At 41.0% G+C, this 10,816-nt stretch overlaps 1 long non-coding RNA gene across 1 annotated transcript; it reads left to right on the top strand.

Moving 5' to 3' along the window:
* The first annotated feature begins 4,376 nt into the window (after window positions 1-4,376).
* Window positions 4,377-10,376, top strand: LOC136011329 (uncharacterized). Its single transcript, XR_010611336.1, has 3 exons — window positions 4,377-4,466; window positions 5,936-6,029; window positions 9,865-10,376. It is a non-coding gene; the product is annotated as an uncharacterized LOC136011329 (long non-coding RNA).
* The last annotated feature ends 440 nt before the right edge of the window (window positions 10,377-10,816 follow it).

Genomic DNA, 10,816 nt, shown 5'->3' with positions numbered 1-10,816 from the left:
ACAGGTTACTTGAGCAGATACCTTTGCTTACACGCAGGAGGATTGTTTCCATAGCCAGCCTGCTGTCCCTTTCATCTCACTGCCTGCAAAAACCACCACTACCTTAAAATGCAAAGCATTAACTTCCCATTTTGGAAGGGTCTGTGCGTGTATCAGAGCTGTCACATTTTGATTGCTCTTTTAATGCTTTAAAAACTGAACTTTTAATCCAACTTCAGAGTAAGAAATATTCCTTCTTTGTATTTCTAACTGTCTTTAGATTAGACAAGCAGATACAAGAACTGTCTTGTAGAATCGTAGTTTCCCTTTAATAAGCCACTCTGACAAGCAATTATTCATGCAGGCTGCTCTGTGCTAAATGTTTTCTCGTGCTGCGCATCCCTGTCTCTTGATTGCAGGAATCCGCTCCTGAGAATTTAAAGTAAATATGAACTGGTGTGTATGAAATGATTTAGCAGACCTTCCGTTGCTACATGATATTGATTCTGTTCTTCTGCATGACAAGGATACAGGAGTCTTAACGAATAACATGTATATTTTCATTCCTTGGATTTTTAAGGTTGCTGTTTGTAGTTACTGTAAGTTACTTTAACAGAAGTTGGAGATCCTTTGCACAAAGTTGGAGATACTTTGCATAAAGAATTTCTTCAGTGAAAAAGTGTAAACTTGGATCCTGGAAAAAGTGGATATGTTATAGAGATACAACAAGGTGAACCCGATTCACCTTTATAACTATTCCATTTTCAGCAGATATTTTCAGTCAAACAGAAGGCACCATTTCAATTCCCCACCCGTTTTCAAACAGAAGGTGCTGAATGTTGTCTTCAGCTTTCAAAGCATAATTCAGGTTTGTGGTTTCATAGTTTCTATTTTTATTAGATAAGAATTTGGATAGAACTTCCCTGCTTGTGAAAAGTTGGAGCCTGGTTAAAGCAAGTCATCTAGGAGAGCTCGTGGTCAATGGAGAAGGGAAATAGCTGCAGAGAGCACTCTTCCTATTTATCTCTGATGTATCAGGATGGGATAAATCATCTCCTAATGGTGTCCATCGTTCTCCTTAACTAGACAGCCTGTATAGACTATACATACTATAGACTAGGTAACTCTTCAGGTACTAACATTTAAACTCTACTTACCAGTAACTGGAAATTCTATGGCATGAATATATACATGTATGAGAGTTAAAAGATTTTCTGCTTGGGGGATATCTATGCAACCAGCGTGTCATATTTAACTTAACAAAACAGATATTCCTTCATGAGAAAAAAAAGTCTGGTCTCACACTATGTAGATGTGAGTATGTTTGAGCCATGCCGCGAACAATCTCAAACTGCGTAAAAACTATGTAATAATGATGTGTCATTTCACTTTTGGGCTTCAAAAAGGAGCTGTGCGATAAAAACAAAAGTACAAAAATAGAAGTAACATTGGAAGTCTTTTAGGATATAAAGTGTTTTTACTCTCAAGACAAACACTGTTGAGTAAAACGTTGTGCTTCCTCAGAAAAATCGTTTGAGGTTATATAGGGTTCACAGTTGTATTTAATTTAAAATATAGGATCCCTTACATGGGTATGTAAAGAGCAAATCATGCCAAGCAAAAATGATTACTTTTTTAATTACATTCTAAATTAGGGGAAGAAGGGAAGGACGTACATTAAAGCATCTGGAATTTACTAAAGCGTTTGATACGGCACGTCTCAAAAGCGTGTTTGACAAATGAATCAAAATGGATTACGTAGAAATGCAATTACAGGCACAAGTAATTGGCTGAAGAATGTGCTAAGGAGTAATGATAAACATGAGCGTGCAATCCTGTTCCCACACAGGACTTCATTAGGGTTTCACTACCTTGTGCAGGAGGAAGTTTCTGGTGATAGGCTGCAGAAACAATTTAACTCACTGAGCTGTGTGCCTGGCAGAAAAGGGGATTCAAGTTACACAATATTCTCTCCTTAATCCCTGCAATCATTCTGACCTTCTCTAGCTAAAGGCATTGGTGGGCAGCAGAGTTTTTGAGGGTGCTGAGGCGCTGGCACAGGGTGCCCAGAGAAGCTGTGGCTGCCCCATCCCTGGCAGTGCTCAAGGCCAGGTTGGACACAGGGGCTTGGAGCAAGCTGCTCTAGTGGAAGGGGTCCCTGCCCGTGGCAGGGGTTGGAGCTGGATGAGCTTTAAGGTCCCTTCCAACCCAAACCACTCTATTATTCTATGATCCATAAATGGCTCTGCTTGCAGGTATATCTATTTCACATCTGTTTAGCCTTACTGATTCAGAGTTATTTCTCTAATTTACAGTGTTGTCGACAGACTTTAATGCCCAACACCACCTCCTGTGCTAGGTTGTCACCTTTTGAAGCTGTTTCCCCATGGCTCAGCCATGAAGATACAAATTCAAGCATCATAATTCAGGGCAGCAGTAATTTAGAGACTACAGAGTTTTCAGACCCAGCATATCCCTGCTGACTGGATGCTAGGAATCACCATGGAGAGGAAAATTTCCTTGCTACAAGACCCATAAAGCTCGATGAGGAATAAATGTAAGTCACTATATGTCAGCTTAGTGATTGCTTACACAATGAAGAGCAAACCTGAGTAAAATATGGCTTGGATTACATACCAAGGAAACAACAGGCTGGTGTGAAAATAATAATTGACCTATTTCACAGTTTCCCCTCCTGTGTTCAGTAAGAGCCCTGCAAATAGAGCACGAAGTATCACAGTTGGAGGTTGTGGTCCCAGTTTTCCCTTTATACTGTTTGCTCTGGTGTAAATGATTATGCAGGTGCAGAGGTGGGGAATTTGGCTTTGCAAGTGCAGTGCAATTTGGATGAGCAGGACAGGATATATATACCAAAAAAAAAAACCAGGTCAGCTCCCTGGAATATATAAAGAGATGAAAATGAAGCAAGAGCAATATCTTACTGCTCAGGCTGCAGTGTTGCAGTGGTCTACTGAGCAGGACAGAGAGCTGTGAATGTCTAAATGCTTCATCAGTTATTATGGATTAAAGAAATATTGCATCTAATATGGGATGGAGTGTGGATTCTAGACCCTATAGCCTGCTACAAGGGCTGAATATGCTCCTTAAGGGGAATTTACTGGCATTTATGTCAGCCAGTCTGATTTGAGAGGAAGGGCTAAGACCGTTTTCACCATTTCTGTCAGAACAGTTTGGCTAGGATATATCTCCTCTACCTAAAGTAGTTCAAATGGTAGATATCTAGTTTATGTTTTCATCTAGTCTCCCTCAGCAATCAGTGAGGGGAGGAAAATTCATCGCATTGTAAAGGATGTGCAAAATAGGTCACAAGGGTAGTGTAAGTCTAGGGAAATTTATAGGGATGCTGGGGAGGGACTCTTCATCAGGGACTGTAGTGACAGGACAAGGGGTAACGGGTTCAAACTGAAACAGGGGAAGTTTAGATTGGATAGAAGGAGGAAGTTCTTTACTGTTAGAGTGGTGAGGCACTGGAATGGGTTGCCCAGGGAGGTTGTGAGTGCTCCATCCCTGGCAGTGTTCAAGGCCAGGTTGGATGAAGCCTTGGGTGGGATGGTTTAGTGTGAGGTGTCCCTGCCCATGGCAGGGGGGTTGGAACTGGATGATCTTGAGGTCCTTTCCAACCCTAACTATTCTATAATTCTATGATTCTAAGTCAACCCACCTTTTTCTATGGGGTAAAGTTAGTCTAAACACCTGCACCCAATGGAGAGCTGCTCTACCACCTGATAGAGGCGTGTGTGATTCTCATGATTTGTTACCCACCTCAGCTTTGATTTTCTTACAAATAAAGATATAGACGGTGGTACACGAGATGTTGGTTATTTCCCTACACTTTCATCCTACCTGCAAACTCCAGCTCTGTCATTCACCCTTTCTGTAGTGCAGGGATTGATATTTGAGGTCCCGACTCCACCTCTGCTGCACAAATTACATTCATCAACACATACGATCAAACTAGTCAGCCTTTAGAAGCCAGGGGCAACTTTTTGATGAAATAAAGAATACTTTTTCTTGTGTGGGAAAATCATTCTTATGCTTTTGCCGAAGAAAGGTTAGACCAGATGATCCTTGAGGTTCTTTCCAACCTGCTATTCTATGATCATTTCCACCAGCATAAAAATGGTAGAAAGAAGCCTTTCAGCTGAGAATGTTTTATATATGAAAGGAAAGCATTTGGCCAGGCTATTTCAATCAGCTCGATTACTGTATTTCACTGTGGTAATCACAGGTGGATGGAAAACCATCATAGCATGAGTGAAAGCCAGCTCCACCTGCTCACAGTTGAGGTTGCCTAGGTTGGTGTGAGGCCTGAGCTGATGAACATAGGTGAAAATTGCCATTCATAGTAGCTTTAAAAAATTAACTGACTCAGTATTCCGTAGTCAAATAGCAAGAGCACCTCTAATGGTCTACTGTTCTTCATTTTCATTTCTAGACCAAACAGGCACCGTGAGCAATGTGCAGCGGTGAGTAATGACCCTGAAAAGTGGACACTTTCCTAATTTGCTAAAAATAAGATTTTCCATCTTTATGCAATGAGTCTCTTTCTTTTGGATGATTGAATACTGCACTGAGATGTTATGTTACATTAACACGCAGCCTGGAGAAGTCTCCATTTAAACAGGGCAGATAGACTTTCCAAAGTTCAGTGTTTAATCCTATTTCGTGTTTGGTGGTCTCATAGGGAGAATATAAAATGTGAATAGGAGAGTCATAGTCATAAAATAAAGAAAGCAAGAAGGGCTTAACAGTGGGACTATGAAAGCTGATTTCAGGCAGTCCTCGTTGAAATCAGGTTTTAATCTGGTAAAAATAGAACATACATTTGCAAGGCTCTATTTAAATGGACTGAAAATACAGAGAAATAAAAAGCTCTGTCATTTATTGTGTTACTATTTGCTCTTACGAGAGTTTTGTCATTGACAGAACAAACACTGTAAACATTTCCTGGGGTATTTTTATTCTTCTGCTTGGGAAAATAACAAACTAAAGAAATAATTCTTTATATTCCCTCTGCCTGTTCATTCTGATATCTGCAAGTTATTTCTCTTCAGTCTTGGTGATAAATGGGACTTTGCAGGGAGCAGTCATAAAGCTCTCGTAGCTTGTTTGTTGCACACTGCTTTTATGTGGTTTAAAATAACATCGCATCGCAATAAACATTCATGAAAAATTATATATACCCATCAGTTGTACTAGCGAGTGCTTGTGAAATGGATCTTAAAACTCACATGCATTTAGTACTTTCAGTGGATTCTGTTTGCTGTAGCGCTGGGATTTTAGTGCGTTTTTCCTTAATACTTATTTTAGTTCAGTGCGGGCTATTTTTAGACTTACTTTCCCATACACTTTGAAAGCATACCTTCCTTCCATCCATCTATTCATTCACCCACCCAATCATCAACCCAGTCACGTACCCCTCTCTCCACTCACCCACCCAATCATCCATCCATCCATCCATATATCCATCCATTCATTCTTCCTTCCTTCCTCCCTCCCTCCCTGATTTCTTCCTCCCAGGGATTTTTCTTCCCATTTACCCTGCTGTAAGCTCTGTGGGCATTACTCAATAGTGTAATGTGGGTGCAAGCTCAGCTCCTGACCTATGAAGAACATACTCATTCCAAACAACTTGGCTCTAAGGTCTAGTTATTTGGAAGAGTCAAACAAGATATTTTATATCATTATGTTCTCTCGAATGAAGTTAATCTCCATTTTCCAATTAGGCTTTTCTTTTTTATCAGTTCACACACTTAATATCTACAATTACTAATATAAATTTCAGTTAATAGAGTCTATTAACAACTGACTTTATAAGAATTTGTCTCACATTTAAATGTCTTTGGTCATAATAATTGAAATAAGTTAGGAGTAAATGGGTTTTCAGCCTTGAGCATTTGATAGATTGCATTGTTTCTTTTTGTTGTTTATGCAGCATCATAAGCTTGGATGGTGCTTTTACCAGGGGCTCACAGTTTAAATTACTCCTAACACACAAATGCTTTATAAGGATCATAAACAGCATACAGGTGAGTGCTGGAGTTTTTCATTCTTGTGCACTGTGCTTGATAATTCATTTTTAATTTCATTAGCAAAGATCCTCTCTGAAATGATGGCCACGAAGGAGCACCAGTAATGGAATGCTGACCAAAAGCCATCCATTTTGAACACAATTTATGTACTCCAGCGTAGGCAGAGCACAGGTTTGATACCTATTTATGTCTAAATCACATTTCTCTGTTCTGAATGTAGGTCCAAAACCAATTTTTCTTCCTACAGTTTTGCTTGGTTATTATTATCCTTAATTTCAAAGGACATTTCATATGTAAAATCTCATAAAGCAAAAGGAGATCTTTAATTTCACCCGTAAACTATCCTATAGTTATTGCAAAGTATGGAGAACTTAAGGACTTAATATGTAGCTGTTGAGAAACAGCATTTAATAGACTTTTCAGACTTCAGTCTTTTGCAAGGGTCACTCACCTGGCAAGGTATTTAATGGCTGTAAAGAGGCCAGAGGAGGTGAACACGTACAATAGGGCTCAGCAGTGCCAGTGAGTTCAAGAGACCTGAACTGACCAGAAGCATCATATTCCCATTCCATGGGGAATGAGTTTCTTGGAAAGAAAATAGTAAAGCTAATCAAGAATAAATCGACCTATTTCTGTTAGGGTAAATAAACGGGAAAGGACCAACATCCACTTACTTAAAAACACAGAATAACAGAGCAGGTAGCAGGGTTGGTCCCTTTATTCCATAGGACAAGTGTTCTATCTTAGATCCCATTTCAAATGTGTCTAGTAATGTTTACACATGATAGCTGTGTTGATTAACCATGGATATGCCTTACAACAGCACTGGTGTGGCATCAAGGGTGCTGCATCAGTCACTGAAGAGGTGTGTTAGGAACCCAGTGTTGGTCCACTCAACCATATGTGTTGCTGCTTGCAGATCTGTGGGCACGAGGGTAGGATCGATCCACCTGGAGAGTTGTCTGAAATGGTTACTGCATTACAGACCCCTCCTAAAGGGCTTACACTGAGGTTGGTTTCTTTAACTGTGAGCAGCCACTGCTCCCCTCCATCACCAGGGCCACACACTGCTCACTGGTGTGGTTCTCCAAACGCTTGGTGCTAACAGCAGTACCAGCAGCTTAATGATGCTTTTCTTTATCGGAAATATTCTTCTTTACTACCAAGGTCAGGTTGGATGGGGCTTGGAGCAACCTGCTCTAGTGGAAGGTGCCCCTGCCCACAGCAGGGAGTTGAAACTGATTGATCTTTAAGGTCCCTTCTCACCAAACCATTTTGTGATCCTGCTATCTGCCCTCCAGCATAGACTGGCAAGCTGTGAAGCTCTTACCTTACTCTTACAAGTGCTAAATACTTTCTGAATGTTGTGGCATTTTTTCCTCCCCATTTTCTCTTTCCTTTTTCTCTGCATTCTATTTGCTTTTTTTCTCATTCATTATAATTCTTTCTTCCTATCAGTGGTTAGTGTAACCTATATTATAGAATCATAGAATAGTTTGGGTTGGAAAGGACCTCAAGATCATCCAGTTCCAACCCCCTTCAATGAGCAGGGACACCTCACACTAAACCATCCCACCCAAGGCTTCATCCAACCTGGCCTTGAACACTGCCAGGGATGGAGCACTCACAGCTTCCCTGGGCAACCCATTCCAGTGCCTCACCACCCTTACAGGATTCTTGTACCTTTTCCAGGGGCATTCTTCCCTTTTTCATTTTCCTCTGTTTATTTTTCCTCTTTACTCTTCTGGTAATTTCCATTTTTCACTCTTTGTGTGAAGTTTATATTAAGTGACAAGAACAATGTCAAATAAATGAGATTATATTAATGAACAGATCTTGTCGCATTTCCGTGATTCACGGGAAAAAATATTCACACTGCCTGATTTTTCAATTAAACCATTTGCGGTGCTATCTGTTCAGCATATCTTTATGAATATGCAGAACTGTAATGCATTCAAATTGGTTCAAGGTCCTTGTTAACCTCCAAAGTCGCCTACTAGCAAAATGGGGGATTTTTTTTTTGCTTTATATGTTAAAATCAGAACACTTCAGTTTAGCCTTGATGTCTTTTTCAAGGAAGTAAAGGGGATTAGATGTTGGAGAAAGCATCTTGATTCTTTCCAAGGATAACAGACTTACTCTTTTGTTGTTCTTTTGTTGTTCAACTTATTTCATCTCAAAAGTATTATCTTTTATTTTTCTTTTAATATTCCTTAGAATTTCCCTTTATCCCAAGAGGACCCTCACCACTGGCAAGTACATCCAGAAATGCCTGGTAAAGAGTCTGTAGAAAATTAGCTGTAACTTCAAAGATACCAGAAGTATTAATTTTGAAGTGAAAGATTGCTACTACCCACATACAAAGGGAACCTTTGGGGAATAAAAGCTGAGTTCCTTGAACATTTCTTTCCTATGGCTGTGAAAGAATTACAAGGTCTGGCACACGGTTACTGGCAAGCGCCGGCGTCTCTTATTTCAAAGCCTGTAACAAAATGTTGTGTCGCTGTTGCAGTTTTAAAATGAAAAACTTATCATCCCCTGAAAAACTGTGTTGTCATCACATTCCCAGAGGTTTCCTTTCCCGAAATTACTTAAATGCATTCTCTGGTGAGAGGCGACTGAAAAGCATAGAATCACAGCCTGGTTTGGGTTGGAAGGGACCTTAAAGCTCATCCAGTTCCAACCCCTGCCACAAGCAGGGACACCTTCCACTGGAGCAGCTTGCTCCAAGCCCCTGTGTCCAACCTGGCCTTGAGCACTGCCAGGGATGGGGCAGCCACAGCTTTTCTGGGCACCCTGTGCCAGGGCCTCAGCACCCTCACAGTAGAGAGCTTCTTACTTATATCTAATCTGAACTTCCCCTGTTTCAGTTTGAACCCATCACCCCTTGTCCTATCACTATAGTCCCTGATGAAGAGTCCCTCTCCAGCATCTTTGTAGCCCTCTTCAGATACTGGAAGCTGCTCTAAGTTCTCCATGCAGATAGGGATGCCTTGTGGCATGTGCCACAGAGGAGCTAGGAAGATCTTCCCTTCCCCTTGGGGCTTTGGATGCGGGATGATTTAGAGGAATTACAAGGAAAATAATTAACATGAGCTGCTGGTTGTTTACTGAAGGAAATCACACAGGACAGACGTGCCTCCTCCCCAACTTCACCACTGTCTTTCACTCTTCAAGGGCTTTCTCCTTTGAAAGCTTATCTGTACTTTGATTACTGGGGACCACATGAAAACGAAACAGTAATTAAGGGATTAAAATATTGCAGCAGTACAAGTTTAATTCAGGGCCTAATTTTATTGCAGGCACGTGCAATATGTGCTTCTGCTTTATATGGCACAGAGATTAGTGTAATAATCATTTATTTTCTTTAATGGAAGGTTAATGTCCTTTCAAACTTACAGATTTCATGCCTTTCTAGATGTAAAATAAGACTCCTTGCCAATGTAGAAATTCTTTTCATTTAAAACCATGGTATTTTACATCTGATTACAACAGTAGAAATACTGATTATTTTTTTGAGATTTTCATGGAATCCATCAGAAACATGTGGATGGTATCTAAATAAATAAATGAAGCCATTGCAGATATCCTCTGTATAGCTCCACAAGAACGTGAATCATTGAATCAGATGGTTTGGAATGGAAGAGACCTTAAAGATCATCTAGTTCAAACCCCCTCTGCCAGGGGTTGGGACACCTTCCATGAGGAGGGTGTTGAAAAACAGTGTCTGAATATGTTATAGGAAAATTCAGAATTGAAAGTATTATATGCAACCAGTAGTACCCACTCAGAGACAGGGCTGATTGATAAATGATGTTTTTTGTCTCTTCAGTGGGAGAAGAGCATTGGAACTGTGGCCTGGAGAATGAGACATTGCAGCGTGTTGGGGAGAACACCTCCTACCAATAACAGCAAAACTAATGTGATACTTGGTTGCAAACTCAGTAAAAGAAAACACTGCAAGGAATGTTCTATCCTATGTTCAGGAATATTCAGTTTTAAGATTAAAACTAAGATGTTTGAATGTCATGCGGGTGAAAGGATAAAGCCCAAGTGCAAACGAGCATCAGGGGAAGTACAGCCACAGCGTTCCTCCTTTTCCTTTCATCCTGGTCAAAGCTCCCTTCTTCCCTCAGCACACATGCTCAGGTCACATCACCCTGCCCTCGCTCTCCCTCTGATTAGGATCAGAAGTTTCCACTTCCATCAGTCAGTCTTCTCCCTGTCTTGCACCCCCTCCAGGGGAGAAGGGGCTCCGATTTCAGTGACCTCTTTAACCCTCGGATACGGGTCACTCTCCCAAAATCCTGACAGCGAAACTGGCCTGTAGATTCCAGGCTTAATTTGGAGGTTGATTGTTTCAAACAAGTGCTGAAAACAGGAAGCATGATGTACACCCCATTGGTATTGAACAGAGCGTTTAGAAACATCAGTGATGGCTGTAAATGGGAAGGAGGGCAAGATGCAAAGAGTCTCAGTGAGCCTGATCTTGCTATGATAAAGCCTTAGACAAAGTCAGATTTGACAAAAAAGGCTTGGCAAAGTCAGGCTTAGGTTAAACAGGGGTTTCCTCCCCACTGGAGTTCTTCTATGTGGCTGTGGGTATTTCCACTCCTCATTGTCCCAGGCTTGGTTAGTTCAGATCATAGAATCATAGAATGGTTTGGGTTGGAAAGGACCTTAAGATCCTCCAACTCCAACCCCTGCCACGGGCAGGGACCCCTTCCACTGGAGCAGCTTGCTCCAAGCCCCTGTGTCCATCCTGGCCTTGAGCACTGCCAGGG

The sequence above is a fragment of the Lathamus discolor genome, chromosome 3 (genome assembly GCF_037157495.1).
Source record: "Lathamus discolor isolate bLatDis1 chromosome 3, bLatDis1.hap1, whole genome shotgun sequence".
Classification (NCBI taxonomy): domain Eukaryota; kingdom Metazoa; phylum Chordata; class Aves; order Psittaciformes; family Psittacidae; genus Lathamus; species Lathamus discolor.
This window is presented reverse-complemented; position numbering and strand designations above follow the sequence as displayed.